This window comes from Salvia hispanica, chromosome 1 (genome assembly GCF_029641045.1).
Source record: "Salvia hispanica isolate PSC_SH4W2 chromosome 1, Shi_PSC_v1, whole genome shotgun sequence".
Classification (NCBI taxonomy): domain Eukaryota; kingdom Viridiplantae; phylum Streptophyta; class Magnoliopsida; order Lamiales; family Lamiaceae; genus Salvia; species Salvia hispanica.
Window position 1 is genome coordinate 15,794,801 of NC_142692.1, and position 18,024 is coordinate 15,812,824.

The 18,024-nt window shown below is 38.1% G+C and overlaps 1 long non-coding RNA gene and 1 pseudogene across 1 annotated transcript; both read right to left on the reverse strand.

The window, feature by feature from the left end:
• Positions 1 to 1,527: 1,527 nt before the first annotated feature.
• LOC125200165 (BRASSINOSTEROID INSENSITIVE 1-associated receptor kinase 1-like) lies at positions 1,528 to 17,746 on the reverse strand (annotated as a pseudogene).
• LOC125217600 (uncharacterized) lies at positions 12,698 to 13,979 on the reverse strand. Its single transcript, XR_007175760.2, has 2 exons — positions 13,725 to 13,979; positions 12,698 to 12,891 (listed from the first exon to the last, which is right to left on the reverse strand). It is a non-coding gene; the product is annotated as an uncharacterized LOC125217600 (long non-coding RNA).
• Positions 17,747 to 18,024: the final 278 nt, after the last annotated feature.

The following is an 18,024-nucleotide window of genomic DNA, read 5'->3' on the forward strand; positions in this document are numbered from 1 at the left end:
TTTATTCTTATGTACCAAACAATTAAATTCAAAACAAGATTTTTTATTCCATATTTCCTTCCTAGCATTCCTTCTCTTCTCTGCAATTTTTTTTTGTTTTTTTGCGCAACTTGGAAAACAATTTCTCATTGCTATTTGTTTAGATAAAATGAAGACCTACTATGATCATGAATATGATTGCAAAATCTCATTTTGGTCGTGGAAGGGAAACATGATTTTTAATATAACTTCAAATGTGTTGTTCCAAAAATTGTTTAGCTCACAAAATTTTAGGAATGACTTATAGATCCCCATTAATGCTAAAAAATTAGTTACACAAACTCATTAATAGTGGGGCAAATTAATTCCAGAAATTATAGGAAAGATTTAGAATTCATTAAACTATGATAAGTCTATAGAAATAAAGACGAGAGTGGCGCGACCTATAAATTAAAATTCATTTATCTCTAGAAAAACGAGAGTTAGAGGGGGGAGATAGATCATGGAGAGCCTTTTGACTATCTACCTTTTGTAACTTCCATCACCTTAATAATTTGATTTTTATCCCCTTAATGTTATGACCTTTCATGTAGTTTGTATTGGACTATAAATAGGTGTGGTTCGAGAGACGAGAAAGACATTTTAGTTTCTATCTAGCATTTTAGTTAGCAATTTAGTAGTATTACACTGCTTGGTTCTTTCTCGACGTTAAGTTTGTCGGTGCCTACAAGTTTGATGTGCTTCTACTCGACATAAGGAAAGACGTCTCGTGTTTGAGGAGGTTACACAAACCATGAGCACTAGCCAGGTCATATCCAACCTTCGGAACTACTCAGCGCCCACGCGGCTGCCAAGGGAAGGGATTCTATAGCCGTGTGAGATTTCTCCTCGCGATGGCCTCATATCCAACCTTCGGAACTATTAGATCCATTGACGACTCCAACCGGGAAATCGCGGCCTTCTTTGCACACGTCGCACATGAAACGGGAAGTAGGCTATCAACACATTACCCTTATACGTAGGCTTGTGCTTTATTGAAGAGAATGGCGGGCAATCAAAGCCCTATTGCGACCTAACACATTCAATGTCCTAAAATATACCGAGCTCATTGCCACAAATGCCCTTATATCAATCAAGGCTTCCATATTGTTTTGGATGGACAACTGCCACGGCCCTTTCATATCGGGCAAGGGCTTTGGTGCCACAATCTGTGCTATTAATAGCATTGAATGCGACAGGAAGAGGACCACCCAAGTGAGCTCTCGATACGAAGATTATTGTAAGCAGTTGCGGGTTAATCCGGGACCTTATCTTCGATGTTAAGATGTCTACAGTCGTTGTTTGTCAGAGACAACTCAAGCCAAAATATGTTGAGAAATTAAACTAATGACTGGCGTAGGCTTGGATAAGAACAATGGTGATATTTTTCAAGTTATTTGATATTATATCCTATGATCATCTTGACTTACTTCTTCTTCTGATGCAGAACTAGAAGTTCCACCATCCTCTTCTTATCCGGCCTTCTTTTCAAACCCCTCTTCGGAACTCTCAACCCCTCTTCACCACTGCCTCCATCTCATCATCATCACCACCTTCATCGTCAGCCATTGATTCCCATCTCCTCTCCTCATGATTCATTTTTACCTGATATTAGATGTATGAGGAAAATAAGGAATTACAAACTGCAAATTCTTAGTATTCATAGCATAAACTTAAACGGCAAGTAGATCTCACCCAATCAACGCACATCCTGTCATTCTCATCGGTTACGTGAATAAGATCAACAATTCTTCGTCCGGTGATGAGCTCAAGAAGAAACGCTCCATAACTGAACACATCAGTTTTATCTGAACACTTACCACTGGCAAGGTACTCAGAGGCTATATGACCAATTGTTCCAGTCACGGTAGTGATAATATGAGTCTGGTTGTGGTCCATGATCTTGGCTGATTTGAAGTTAGCAACAACTGCTTCGAAGTTGTCATCTAACAATATATTTGCAGCTTTGACATCGCAATGAACAAATGTCTCTTCACATTTATCATGCAAATAAGCTAGACCCCTTGCAGCACCAAGTGCTATGTTTCTTCTCTGTTGCCAAGTGAGAGGAGGCCGCGATTCACATCTTCTTGCTCATAAAGTAAATTCCAAGACTTATGCTCATGCAATTTGAAACAATAATTAAACACTCATCTGCTTTATGTTATGTTAATATGTCTAATGTTATAATACAAGGAAACGTTAATGTGCTGTGTTGTGTGAGAGAATATATGTTAAGCAATCAGAACCTAATATGATACGAGCATATCTCCTAAAATATTTCCCATATATTATTATTTAGTTAGTTATTGATCTACCATATCTTTTCATATTTATTAGGATTATTTTCTTGTTCTTTAAGTTAGGGTATCCACTATTATAAATAGTGGACATTGTTCTTCATTCGATCAATTAAGATATATCAAATTATCTGATTTTCCTTATTTTACTTTCTTTGTTTGGTTTGATCGACGGCAAAACTCCCGCGACTACCGTTTATCCCTAAATTTGACGCCGGATTGATCGTCGGGCAACAGCTCCCGCGACGTTCGACGCGAATTATCCGAGTTAAGGAACTTCATCCTTAACAATTTGGTGCTTTCATCTTCGCAACTCATGGCTCACACCAACGAGGAAATCGTTTTGTCTTCCCTATGTGACCAGATAATGGCTATCTGTGACAAACTAAACAAGAGATTTGACACGATGGACGAACGTGAGCAGCCATACAGCCACCATCAGCCACTGGCAGCGGCATATGAACAGCCGCCATATGCGAGCTTCAATTCTGGGGTTAACAACACCGGCTGGCCACCACCACCAACTGCCCCTGTGCCACTGCAATATCCGGCGCCGGCCTATGTCACGCCGTGGCAAACGACGGTTGATCCCCACTTCGACAACCAGCCAGAACCCTACTTCAAGTACCAGCCGCCTTTGTTATATCAGCCTGATTCGGAACCGGCATCAACATACAACCACCCGTCGTTCATCAACACGGGATTTGCAACCTACGAACCGCCCACCCTGGTGTGTTACCTGATGTCGCACAACTGGCCGTCGTACATGGGTCACTATCAGCAACCTTCGACAGATCTCCAGAAGCCTAACCCCAGCGACACTGATGGACAGCCACCTGATGCTGAGAGATCAAGGGAATTGCGGCCGGAGAACCCCGATTTGTCGAATTCTGCGTCGAAAGGAGAAATCTCCAGCGAATTAAGTGATGCGGATTCCCGCGTGGTGCACTCAAACCAGGACGTGGAGACTGATTCTAAGGTGGAAGGGAATCAGGCATTTACTATGAGAGAGCTGCTCAATGAATTGAAAAATGGAGAAGCGGGTGTCAACGATGGCAGAGAGTCCGGTACTCCCCACAACCAACAAAAATCAGCACTGCATATCACGCAGAACGATGTTGCTGTGGAGTTGTTTAATTGTGTCGCAAGTCTTGATGAGGAAGATTATCTTACCCACAGACAGTTGTCGACACTTGATGACAGTCCAGATAGCTTTTACGGTGGAGATGGGCATGATTTGAGGGAACAAGACCAAAGGATGCTTAATCCATCGAGTTTAGATGATCAGAAGGCTATTGCAAATTTGGCAATATATGTTAAGATTGCGAAGGTTGCTGCAGGAGGACTCAGGAATCTTAAGGTTGGTGAAGCATACAAGGATGTTATTGATGAAGATGGTGAAAGGAGATGTACAATTCTTCTATTTGGTGCAAGAAGACGATCATGCATATTTGATCCAGGAGGTTATGTTTTTCTTCAAAAATTCCTTCTAGTTCAGGGAGTTATAATGGTGCAAGGGGGGGATTTGTCCGCAAAAAAGAAAATGAATCTACATAATTGCAGAATTCCTACATTAGATGAGGCAGAGCATTCGGATCTTAAGCACATGATTTTTACAATCCTCATCAACACTCTCCGTGGCTTCGTGGTTTCCACCTTGAGGACAAGGTAGATTTCAACCGTGGGGAAATTGATACGAGCATATCTCCTAAAATATTTCTCATATATTATTATTTAGTTAGTTATTGATCTGCCATATCTTTTCATATTTATTAGGATTATTTTCCTGTTCTTTAAGTTAGGGTATCCACTATCAAATTATCCCTTTTATCGTATTTTATTTTCTTTGTTTGGTTTGATCGACGGGCAAAGCTCCCGCGACTACCGTGTTGAATATATGGACTATTATTGCTTGGGCCTGATTTAATTTGTGTCTGGGCCTTTTATCCATTCTTTGGACTTGGCCCAGAAGCCCAGCTGCTTCCCCTTCTCACCAGATGCTGCCACGTGGCTCTTCACTTGGATCCTGTTTCCTAACCGTTGGATTAAGGGTTTGTGAGATGTGTTTGTGTATGTGAGATGAGAGCCGGTTTTGTATTCATTCATTCCATACACTTTCTCTCTCTCTCTATCTGATTGCCCTCCAACTTCTCTCTACTTCTTCGATTGCTTCTTCGGTTGATCTCTTGAGATTATTCACCATTCTTGGGTGAATATTCCAGTGCTGAGGTGTGTAGAAGGCAACTGCTTCGGTTGCTTGTAGTGTGAGAACTAGGGTTTCTGTTCTGAGGTGGTTTCAGTGACTTAATCCGGTGTGAAGGGGCTGTGAGGTGAAGGTATTGACGGTGCGAGGGTAGACTCCAGTCAATTCATCGGTGCTCCCTTGGATTTGGTTCTAGTTGAATAGATCTGGGCTATGTGGCGGGCTCTGAGCCATATTCTGTGATCTATTCTGTTTCCCTTTGTGTTAGCTTCTTGTTTTCTGATCCGAGAGGATCTTGTGTGAAGTTACTAACCCGGTTCTTGAGTGTGCAGGATACTCACTAAGTGGATGAACCGGCTAGAGTTTCGGTTGAGAGATCTGTAATAGTTAGGGTTCTAATTCTTGTATCACTTGTACACTTACACTCTTGTAATAGTGTATATCAGCCGCGTGGGTTAGAGTTTGGTTGAGCTCTCTTGTACAAGAACAAAGAGGTCTTGGTAATTAGTGAATCTGGACTGGTCTGATCCCTACAGTGGTATCAGAGCCACGAGGGACTAGTCCAGCACGCCAAGTTGCATAAGGAGGTGGGCAAGTGGAATCCTCCTTCGAGTGAGGGTTCGCTCTGGTAAATTGGATTGATCTCCTGGTTTTACTTTTCTGTTTAGTGCCACCTATAAGCTTGGGATCTTGTTTTCTGGTAGATAGTCTCTGGCAAAGACTTAGGACTCTCTGTGCTTTCTGTTTCTGTGTTGCTTCCGCTGGTTCTTGCATCTCAATGATCTTGTGATCTCATTTTACTTGACCACCAAGCATTTTATACTGCCCAAGTGACCCCATGCGCCCTCCAGTAGTGAGTGATTGCGAGCTGGGATAGCCTTGGCCAGTGTTGCTCGTGACAGTCAAGGATTTGAGGTCCTTTTTCTATTGTGTGAAAGCTCTGTGGCTGTTCTTGTGTTGCTGGTGAATGTCTTTGTGTTTCAGGTGTGCAAGTTTGTGTGTTTCTGTCTTGCTTCCTGTGTTCTTGCAAAAATTGTTGCTAAAATGTCTCAACCTGTGGGTTTAGTTCCCTATAATGGTAAAAATGATTTTGCTATTTGGAAACAGAAAATGAAGTGTATTTTAATTTAGCAAAAGGTGTTCAAGGTTGTTGATGGTTCTTTACCTTAGGATATGCTGAGGATAAGAAAGATGAGATGAATGAGTTGGCTAGGCCCACTATTGTGCTAAATTTGTCTGATTCTGTGATTAGGAAAGTTGATCATGTTGAATCTGCTTCTGAAATGTGGAAATTACTTGATACTCTGTTTACAGAAACTTCTATGTCCTCAAGGATGTATTTGCTTGAAAAATTGTTTAAGTTTAAGCTTGATTTTGCTAAGGACATAGATGATAATGTGGATTGGTTTCAGAAGCTAGTTCAAGATATTAAAAGATCTGGTGACACCACAATAGATGCTTATATATACCAGTATAGCCCTAATGAATGCCATTCCTGACTCCTATAGTGATGTTAAAGCTGCCATAAAGTATGGCAGGGACTCTGCTCCTCTGGATCTGATTGTTAGCTCCCTAAAATCTAAAGAACTTGAACTTAGGGAAATAGCTGCTGATAAGAATGCCTATAACAAAGTGCTTAATGTTAGAGGTAGGTCCAAAACCAGAGGGGGAAATGAATCAGGTGGTGGCTCTAACTCAGGTAATAATGGCAAGAAAAAGTATAGATCTAGGTCCAGAAGTAAGGATCCTAAGACCTATAGAAAGTGTTTTAACTGTGGGGATGTTGGGCACTATAAAAGGGAGTGCACTAAGCCTAAGAAGAATAAATTTTCTAATAATAATTCCCAGGTTGAAACTCTTGTGAATGTTGCCACTTATGACAATGTTGGTGACTCTATATTCATGGTTCATGATCTGCAATTTGTGAATGTCTCTCATGCCTGTCCTTTTACTTCAAATGATTGGCTCTGTGACTCTGGATGTACTTATCATGTTAGTCCTTTTAAAGAAATTTTTTCTGAGCTAAAACCAGTGACTAATACCTTTGTGTTCATGGCTGATGACAAAAAATTTGAGATTGTTGGCATTGGCACTGTGTGCTTAAAGTTTGATAATGGTTTTGTGCTCAACCTTAAGGATGTGAGATATGTTCCTGATCTCTGCTATAATTTGATGTCATGCACTGCTCTTGAGAATGAGGTTATGGGGGAAAATGGGAGGATGGCTGCATGAAAATTTGCAAAGGGTCTATGTGCCTGTTCAAAGCTAAAAAGAAATGTGGTCTGCATGTCTGCAATGCTGTGCTTGTTACCTGTGATAAAGCCTATGCAAATGTTGTGAAAACTGATAAAACTGTGCTTTGGCACAATAAGATAGGTCACATGAGTGCTAAAGGCCTTAATATCCTGAAAAAGCATGCTATCTTATCTGATTCTGATGTGCATGATGATCTACCTTTTTGTGATACCTGTGTGCTGGGTAAACAGCACAAAGTTTCTTTCCCTACTCCTACTCCTGCTAATGTTAGTAAGGATATTCTTGAATATGTGCATATGGATGTATGGGGACCTGCTTCTGTGTCTACTCATTCTGGTGCTGTGTATTTCTTGTCCATAATTGATGACTTTTCAAGAAAAGTGTAGTGCTTTCTTATGAGACACAAAGATGAGGTTTTTACTAAAATTGCTTCTTGGAAAAATTTGATTGAACCTCAGACTGGAAAGAAACTTAAGGCTATCAGAACAGATAATGGTTTGGAGTTTTGCAATAAGCATGTTGATGAATTATGTGTTGCTTTTGGTATTAAGAGACATAAAACAGTACCTTATACTCCTCAGCAAAATGGGGTTGCTGAAAGAATGAACAGAACTTTGCTTGAAAAAGTGAGGTGCATGCTTGCTAAATGTGGTTTGTCCAAGAAATTTTGGGGTGAATGTTTGTTGACTACTGCTTATCTGATTAATAGGTCTCCCTCTGTTCCTCTTTTGGGGCAGTGCCCTGAATATGTTTTTTCTGGAAAAACTTTTAATATTTCTCATCTCAGAGTGTTTGGATGTTCTACTTTTGTGCATACAAAAACTGATAAACTTGAACCTAGATCCAGAAAGGGTGTTTTTCTAGGATATCCTGAGGGTGTTAAAGGATATAGGATCTGGTTAAGAGATCAACCCGGTTTTAAAGTAGTAATTAGCAGGGATGTTGTGTTTAATGAGCTTGAGTTCCCTTGCTTGAAATTACCTGATAACCCAACTCCAGCTACTGTGGAGAATGAGCCTCTTATGGAGGTGGAGTCCACAGAATCTCTCACTGGTGTGGAGCATCCTAGTGATGCTCCAAGTGAGGTGGAGCAACCTTTCTGGAACACTTACCCTGTCTACACTCCCGATGACACACCCAATAAGGGAAACCTAAATGTGATTGATGAGTTGACTCCCCAAAATGTGAATGTTACTGGTGTTAATGAGCATGCTACTCCTATTAGAAATGTTTCCCCATGCTCCTGTTCAGAATGTGATTAATAGCCCTGCTGGTATTCAGAATGCCATTGATGTGCCTGACTTGCAGAATTATGTGCTTGCTAGAGATAGAACTAGGAGAACTAATGTGAATAAGCCTGTTAGGTATGATGGCTATGTGGGCCTGGTTGCCCTTGTTAATCTGGCTTTCAATTTGTATGAATCTGATGGAGAAGAACCCTAATCTGTTAAGCAAGCTGTTAAATCTAAATTCTGGGAACAATGGCATAAAGCCATGAAGGAGGAAATGCATTCTCTGTTTGTTAATCATACTTGGATTCTTGTACCTTTGCCTCCTGGTGCTTCTATGGTAGATTGCAGGTGGCTTTATAAATTGAAAAATGAAGTGGAGGGTCTTAGGTACAAGGCTAGACTAGTGGCAAAAGGCTTTACCCAACAAGAGGGGGTAGATTATACAGAGATTTTGCCCCTATTGTTAAATTTACCACTGTGAGATTAATGCTTGCCTTATGTGCTCATTTTAATTGGGAATTAAAACAGATGGATGTTAAGACTGCCTTCTTGCATGGTGACTTAGATAAACCTATTTACATGAAACAGCCTGAAGGTTTTGTTGATCCCAAGTTTCCTAATCATGTTTGTTTATTGAAAAAGGCCCTGTATGGTCTGAAGCAATCTCCCAGGCAATGGAACATCAAGTTCAATAATTGTATGCATAAGTTAGGTTTTGTGAGAAGTACCTTTGATGCATGCTTGTACATGAAAGACCTTGATTCTGTTCCTGTGTTTCTTTTACTATATGTGGATGATATGCTGATCATGGGACCTTGTTTGAAAACCATTAAGGTTGTGCAATCTTCTTTAAGTGATAATTTTGACATGAAAGATCTAGGGGATGCTCAGAAAATTCTTGGCATATGCATTGAGAGAGATAGGAAAGCTTTTTCTCTTGTTCTGCATCAAGAACCTTATGTGTATAAAGTGTTGAAGAAATTTAACATGCTTGATGCTAAACCTGCCTCTGTTCCCCTTGCTGCTCATTTTATGTTGAGTAAAGATTTGTGCCTTAAGTCTCAGTTTTATATTGATGCCATGAAGAAAGTCCCTTATGCTAATGCTATTGGATCAGTGATGTACTTGATGGTTAGCACTAGGCCTGATATTGCCTATGATGTGTCTTGCCTTAGTAGATATATGGCAAATCCTGGTTCTGTTCATTGGGAGGCTTTGAAGTGGCTTCTAAGATATCTTAAGCACACTGCCAAGTATGGGTTGTGTTACTCTAAATGTGATGATGGTGTTTACTAACTGGTTTTGTGGATTCCAACTATGTTAATGACAGGGATAAGAGGAAGTCAACTACCTCCTATGTGTTTACTGTGTGCAGGTCATGTGTTAGTTGGAAGTCACAGCTGTAGCATATAGTGGCTTTGTCTACTACTGAGTCAGAATATATTGCTATTACTGAGGCAATGAAAGAAGCTGTTTGGTTAAAGGTCTCTCTGAACTTAAGTTTGTGAATGCTGTTTGGTTAAAGGGAGTTCTCTCTGAACTTAAGTTTGTGAATGATTCTTCTACTGTGTTTTCTGATTCTCAATCTGCTATTCAGTTATGTAAAAACCCTGTTTTCTATGATAGGACAAAACATATTGATGTGAGATTTCATTACATCAGAGATATTGTTGAAAAATGTGAAATTTTTCTTCAAAAGGTGCACACTGACAAAAACCCTGCTGATATGGGGACTAAATGCTTACCTGTTGATAAACTGCTCACTTGCATTAGGATTTTGCATTTTGATTGTGGTTAGCATGTGCATGTCCCGGGGGTAAGTCCTAGTTGACTATGTGAGCCTTGGCTCTATGAGATCACTGGGCATGAAAGACCTACAAGACCAGTTGATTAGTCATTGGTGATCTTCTTGTGATCTTGATTAGGCAATGCTTTGGTGATTTCCTTGACTAATGAGTTTTATGCTCTCTGGTGTCAGGAACTAACCTTGTGGGCAATGATGAGAAATGCCTTAGCCTTTAGACCATGATTGGTTTCCTAGAATAAGAGTCCAAGGTGGAGTATGTTGAATATATGGACTATTATTGCTCGGGCCTGATTTAATTTGTGTCTGGGCCTTTTATCCATTCTTTGGACTTGGCCCAGAAGCCCAACTGCTTCCCCTTCTCACCAGATGCTGCCACGTGGCTCTTCACTTGGATCCTGTTTCCTGACCGTTGGATTAAGGGTTTGTGAGATGTGTTTGTGTATGTGAGATGAGAGCCGGTTTTGTATTCATTCATTCCATACACTTTCTCTCTCTCTCTCTATATCTGATTGCCCTCCAACTTCTCTCTACTTCTCCGATTGCTTCTCCGGTTGATCTCTTGAGATTATTCACCATTCTTGGGTGAATATTCCAGTGCTGAGGTGTGTAGAAGGCAACTGCTTCGGTTGCTTGTAGTGTGAGAACTAGGGTTTTTGTTCTGAGGTAGTTTCAGTGACTTAATCCGGTGTGAAGGGGCTGTGAGGTGAAGGTATTGACGATGCGAGGGTAGACTCCAGTCAATTCATCGGTGCTCCCTTGGATTTGGTTCTACTTGAATAGATCTGGGCTATGTGGCGGGCTCTGAGCCATATTCTGTGATCTATTATGTTTCCTTTTGTGTTAGCTTCTTGTTTTCTGATCCGAGAGGATCTTGTGTGAAGTTACTAACCCGTTTCTTGAGTGTGCAGGATACTCACTAAGTGGATGAACCGGCTAGGGTTTCGGTTGAGAGATCTGTAATAGTTAGGGTTCTAATTCTTGTATCACTTGTACACTTACACTCTTGTAATAGTGTATATTAGCCGCGTGGGTGAGAGTTTGGCTGAGCTCTCTTGTACAAGAACAAATAGGTCTTGGTAATTAGTGAATCTGGACTGGTCTGATCCCTACATACCGTTTATCCCTAAATTTGACGTCTGATTGATCGTCGGGCAACAGCTCCCGCGATGTTCGACGCGAATTATCCGAGTTAAGAACTTCATCCTTAACATAATAAAATAAGGGTTAACTACTCAAATATTCACCAGCTTTTACCTGATTTTAGGTGTACATATGACTCGTTCCAATAACGACCTTTCAACCTGATTTTAGGTTCACATGTGACTCATAAAACGTTTCAATACGACCTTATCGTTGAAACGTGATGTCAAGTGTTTTGTTACAGATCAAAAGGTGATGTCACTATTGAAACATTTTAACGTAGTGTTAAAAACCAAAATTAGGTCAATGCTGATGATTCTTTTGTCAATTTTCCGTTTTTTTCCAATATAGTGCAAAATATCAAATAGAAGCAATATATATATCAATACAGGGATGTATTCACATCCTTACACTATATATTTGGAAAACGCAACACTAATTACAACCGTCGGATATTCCCATCTAATGTTCCTAATTATGCCAGGTGGAAATTACAAAAAGTATATAAAAAATCAAAAAGGGTGCTTTAGGAAATATGCTTTTATAATTTGTTTAAATGTTCCTAATTTCACGCCAACCACGTTAAAATCGGTTTTCTTATTTAAATGTATGATTCTAATTACCATATCTTTTTATAATGAATATCTTTCCACATTACATATAATTTCTTTAATTATAATTCGTATCAACAAATGATAATTGTTTATTTAATTAAGTTTGATTTTTTTATTATGATATACCATATCCATATCACGTATTATTCACACCACCCACATTAGACTTAGATTTTTGTTTTATTATTATTTTTTTGCATAAACCAATCTGACATGTACATTGTTTCATGTTTTTTTTCGACTAACGTACATGTTGCGTTCTAATAATGTATATAAATATTTGATATGAGCCTTTTGTGAACTAAAAATGTACGCCAGTGGCCTTTAATGAACACGTGTAATACTAAATGATGTACATGTGTAAATATTTAATGTTTTGCGAGAATTGAATTCATATGGGTTTACAATCCATGAGGCTAGGTTGCAGTACACACTCACAAAAGAAATCATCACTAAGAGCAGGGAGTTTGAATCATTCCCCTTGAGTTTAGTAACCCATGGGGCTAGGGTATAGTACCACCACATGAATTAAATTTCATTTTTTAATGTGTGTTTTAGATTTGGTACAGTAAATAATGTTCCAATAGTATCTAATAATGTACATTCATAACACTGATAATGTTCCGATTGAAGAGAATAATGTTGAAAGGAACTTGAATTCATTCCTTTTGGGGATGTGAACTAAGTTCAGTCCACTGGGGTTCCCTACGGGAAGTTGTAGGTACTATATCCTAGCACAATGGACAATTGGACCCTAGGGGAATGACTCTAACTCCATGCCCTTAGTGAACGTGGTGGTATTGATGTTCATTGAATTCATAATTATCATAATGTTCAAATATAGTCGTTTAATGTATATGTGTCATACATTATTTCATGTGTTGTCTACATTATAATATTATTGCATATGGTATCGTTATAATTCTACATTAATAATTGTTTAAGATTTACATTAACTGTCAAGTATATTTACATTACCAAAATATTGGAGAACCAACATATGTATGTTTATTAATAATGTATACGCGTACATCAAGTAATGTAATGTTGGGATCCTCTCTCCACATCATTAGATAGTAAATGTACATTATTTGATATATAAATGTTACACTATTTAGATGTGAATGTACATCACAACTCTTTTACATTCCCAAAATCTAAGTTAACAGTTAACCATTACAAAAGCATTCATTGTTTTCTAAAACTAAGTTACAAAACATTCATTATTTTCTGTTTTCATCATATTACAACAAACCCAAAAGAAATCCAAAACAAGCAGACTCTTCATTATCATCGAATTCGATTTGCGCCCTCTCTGTACCTATTCATAAACAGATACATTGATTAGCCAAAATATTACATTTCTGGTTATCACAGATTTACATAACCATAATGTAGCCGAGTTTTATATAACACACAATAATGTGGCAGTAGCACATCATTATAGAATAATGTACATGTTTGAGTAAATAATGTATAAAAAAATTTAAAAATGTAACATAACTTACTACAAAACAGAATAATATAGCACATATCGAGTAGATAATGTACAACTGCCTTTTGAAAGAAGATACAGAGGATCATATAGAGTAGATAATGTAACTCAAAAGATTTAAAAATGTAACATATCATACCATAACATAGATTAATGTAGCCCATTAGTATGAAATAATGTATAATGTAGATTATTCATCTTTGTAATGTACTATTATTTATCACAAGACTTTCAGAACAAGAATAATCAAATAATGTACGTCACCAAACTAGCACAGTCCTTAACATCACCACACATAATGTAAAAAAGCACATCAATAATGTACATATGTCTTTTGATTAATGTAGCATATTCATTAACTATATAGAGACGAAAACTACAAGCAAACACAATCAAATTATTAATCAACAACTGAATAATGAACGAATTGGGAAACATAATGTACAAAATTCTCAGATTAGAGAAAAACTTCATATGAACAGTATGGAAAACTAAAATCACAACAATATAAAGAAGCGTAGCCAATTTCATAGTATAATAAACCAATCTCTTTGTTTGGAAAACCAATATCTCAATATATTGAACAATATTGAAAACTAAAATCACAACAATATATAGCTCCATGTTTCAAGCCCAAACAATATCGGTCGAAAAATTACCCGATTTCGGCCTCTGTAGAACACGACGGACAATTGTTTGCTCAGCGGACTAATGTAGATTTCCCGTTGTCTTTACGCCGTGAAATGGCAGAGAAACCGTTTTATCTAGCCGAATTTGGGGTGGCTAGGGTTTCGGTAGAGAAGAATTGAGGGAGAAGAGAGAGTGGATTGACATATGAGTGAATGGGAATGTGGATTGTTATTCCTAATTAGTTTCATATAATGGGGCGAAATTTACGCTGATGCAGTTTAGAAACTGATTCCTCAATTTCGTGATACCAAATTTACCCTTATAATGTAAATTATTGGTCAAATAATGTAGCACGGGTACACATATTTCCACCATCCAAAATATAGATCCAAGGGTTGTGGTTTGTGTTGAATTTAACACTAAGGGGGTGTAAGGACCATAGTGCACCCCTATCAATACATATATATATAGAAGAGGAACTGAATAAATGTCAGTCAAGCTTACCCGTTAACCATGAATCGACACTTCCATTGACCATCAACGGGAAGACAAGCAGTTGTACTTCTGGCATCCGGCAAAATCCAATCACACGAACTAGATTTGGAATTGTTTGCGAACAAAATTGTCCAATCTCTAGTTCTCTTTCAAAGTAATATTCTAGACTTTGAGAATTGTATCTTTTAACTGCAATAGGATATCCATCTAAACAGCCTTTGCAGATCACATTAAAACTATTTTCACTGATAATTTTGTTGCTAAAACTCTCTGTTGCAGCATGCAGTTTATCCAGAGAAAAATTCTCGACATCTCGACCTTCGAAAATGTCTTCTTTGAAATCTTCCATGGACCACTCTGCCTCTCCCTTTGCCAAGTGATACACAACTTCTAACCTCCTTGCAACTTCCAACATCGTCGGACGTCCTTCTGGATCATCCTGTGTGCAGATCAGAGCTATTTGCAACAACTCCTCAACCTCTTCATCTATGAACTGACCTTGAAGTTCTGCATCAACTATCATTTTTTTTTGCATTCTTTCTCCTTGTAAATATCCTTTACCTGATGTAAGATTATATATACTTGAGTAACCATAACAATAATTGAACCAAGTAACAGGGTACTTGAAACTGCCTCGTGACAGTTTATATTTGTGAAATTTCTACTTCAAATGAAAATATTTCCTAGACTCATCAACACAGGATCAATGTACAATCAATAAAATATCATTTAACACAACAGTGTTTAAGTTTCAACTGTCAAACTATTTAGATAATTTGCAATTCTGTGCATGTGCGTCCCTATCAGAGTATTGGTACAACTAGAGGAAGATTCACCCAATCTAGTAACAACATGTCATTATCATAGGGAAGCCGAGCAAGTTCGAACGCACTCTTCGCGGTGATGAGCTCGAGAAGAAAGACTCCATAACCAAAAACATCATTTTTCACTGAACACTTACCAGCAGAGAGATACTCAGGAGCTATATGACCCATTGTTCCTTTAACCGGAGTGACAATATCATTACCGCAGCAATCCACAAATTCACCCAAGGTTAAGTCAGCAAGAACTGCTTCAAAGTTCTCATCCAACAATATGTTTGAAGCTTTAACATCACAATGAATGCTTTTCCTGGGGCATTCATGGTGCAGGTAAGCTAGACCCTTTGCAGCTCCAAGTCCAGAGCTAACGCTGGGATTCGGTCGGTTCGGTTAGTAACCGAACCGACAAGTCGGTTAACCGACAATATTTCGGTTCCCAACCAAAAACCGAAACCGGCACCGTGAAGTAGTCGGTTAGTTCGGTTAGAACCGAACGGTTAACCATTAACCGATGGAACCGAAAATTACTGAAAATTTTTACTTAATTATGCTGTTCCATGAGTTTTAAAGTAGGATATATACAGCCAATAAATGCATTGACGGATTATTGGTAAATCCTTGTTCTATTTTCTTCTTTTTATAATAGTCTATTCTCTCCTTTCTCTGTTGATAGAACGATGTGGGACAATGTTTTCAACATAATTTTTTTTATCTTTTATCCTTATCATTCTCTATACTTATTTACAAATTTATTGCATATAATCTAATTATTTCTTATGTACAACGTAGTCCACGAAACTTTACTCATAGTTGTAAATATGTTGGCTAAATTATTTTTTATATATACTAGTTATTTAATACCTACTCCATATAGAAACTTCTAAAAATATTTAATAATTGTAATCTATTAATCTCGGCTAATATTTATAGAATCTAGGATTAAGGATTTTGTGGAAATATTATTCTAAGAAAATAGAAAAGGAAATTCAAAAATGAAAAAGAAATTAACAAGCAAGGCTGAAACTATTTGCCAACATCTCATAAAATAAAATAAAAATCAATTTATAAACTATAAAACAATCATGTTAATCTATTTGTATTATTTAAATTTAAATTTAAATTATGTCTCGCCTTCTGTTCACCTTCATTAAAAACATGCATTTAAGAAAATTGCATAAACTCACAAAATCACTTATGTATCTTAAAATATCCCACATCAACTTTGACAATATAATAAGAATACAAAACATTGTTATAAAAAATAAGCCTCTTCCTTTGTGAAATTTATCATCTGGGCCTTTGGGCTTTGGTATATACATATGTGGCTCATAGCCCGTGTAAATATGAGTCTACAATTTAGGTGGACTTAAATTAATCGGTTTTCAGTTCGGTTAATCTCGGTTTGGACCGATAACCGACATCAATGCGGGGCTCCTGACCGGACCCGAACCGTAACTGTTATTTTCGGTTCTCGGTTAACTGAAAACCGACATTTTCGGTTCGGTTCTCGGTTAACCGAGAACCGACAAACCGAATACCCAGCCCTATCCAGAGCAGGCAGTCAGTAGGTTTATTATAAATATAATGTATGCATAAAAAAATTTCCCATAATAAATACAAACACTTTATAATATAACAAACAAAACAAAATCTACACAATTATTGTTTATACAAAACTTGCCTTGATTACTATTTACGGTTACTTTCCTTAACAGAACGCAATGAGACCATCGAATGAATATGAATGGTTGATTGAGCTTACCTCTTAACCAGAATGCTACACTTCCATTATCCATGTACGAATAAAAGAGCAGCTTTTCTTTTTGAGTAACACAAAATCCACGAGCACGAATTACATTGCAATGTGTAGCAATGCTTATCATTTCCATATCTATCTCAGTTGCTTGTGGTTGCACTCATTCAACTTCTACTAGAGAGCCATCTGCTAGTCGACCTTTATAAACTTCACCACGTCCATCACGTTCAAAGATATTTTTGTGGCTAAAACTGTTTGTTGCAACAAGTAGCTCGAGCAGCGAAAAGCTCTGGAGTCCAAAATGATCCTCTTCATCAACAGTTGAAGACAAATAAGTTAATCTGCTTATATAAATACATGCAATATGTATACGAAGTTTATTTCAATCCATAATGCAACTAATAAGGACTGCTAACCAAACCTGGGGCGGGAGCATAGTACTTGGGTTTCCTCCTCCAAAGCCAAGCAGGAAATAGCTTCCTTGTACTAGGTCCAGAAGCATTTCTCGTAGCTGCAATTCCATACAATCTAGCTAAGAATTAAACTTCAATCGAAGCATAAGGAGCAGATTTTTAGAGTTAGGTTTAGGATATTGTAATTTGATTTTCCCCAATTACCACGACAACATAATATTAATAGCTATCACAAAACCAAACATTCTAACGAATTGATAATCGAGACGAACCTTCAAGCGGAGGTTGAGGCGGCGGTGGTGCAAGTATACGCTTGAACAAATCACTCGGAATTCTGAAATATTCTCAAATTTGAGTAGAAACGTCGGTGATGGTGTAATTTACACTGAAAACGGAGATGAGCAGAGCAGGAAATACCTGAGAATGTCTTCACTGGAATAAGAGGATCTCGGAGCATCGGATGCAATGGTGGAGATGGAGTTTTGGTGACAGAGCTGCCATATCTCATCTCTCTTTATCAGCGCCTTCACCAGCCGCTCCCAGTTATCTCTCGACGACGACATCATCTCTTCACACTCCAACTAAATTGGGATTCAGCTAAAAAGGGAGGAAATGCAGTTAAACATTTGATCTTGATCAAAATGCGTTTCTCTTTCACTTTCATAGTGATTGATTATTAGAGTAGGTGGAAATGCGCCTGAGAGTGTCAACAAATGAATGTCACGTTTTATATGATAGAATAAACACAGAAATTTCTGCGCATCTCTTTCATCTTCAGCCATAGTTTGTGTAAAAGATAAAGTGGAATGGCATCGTTATATCACGTCATACATATATTCTCAGC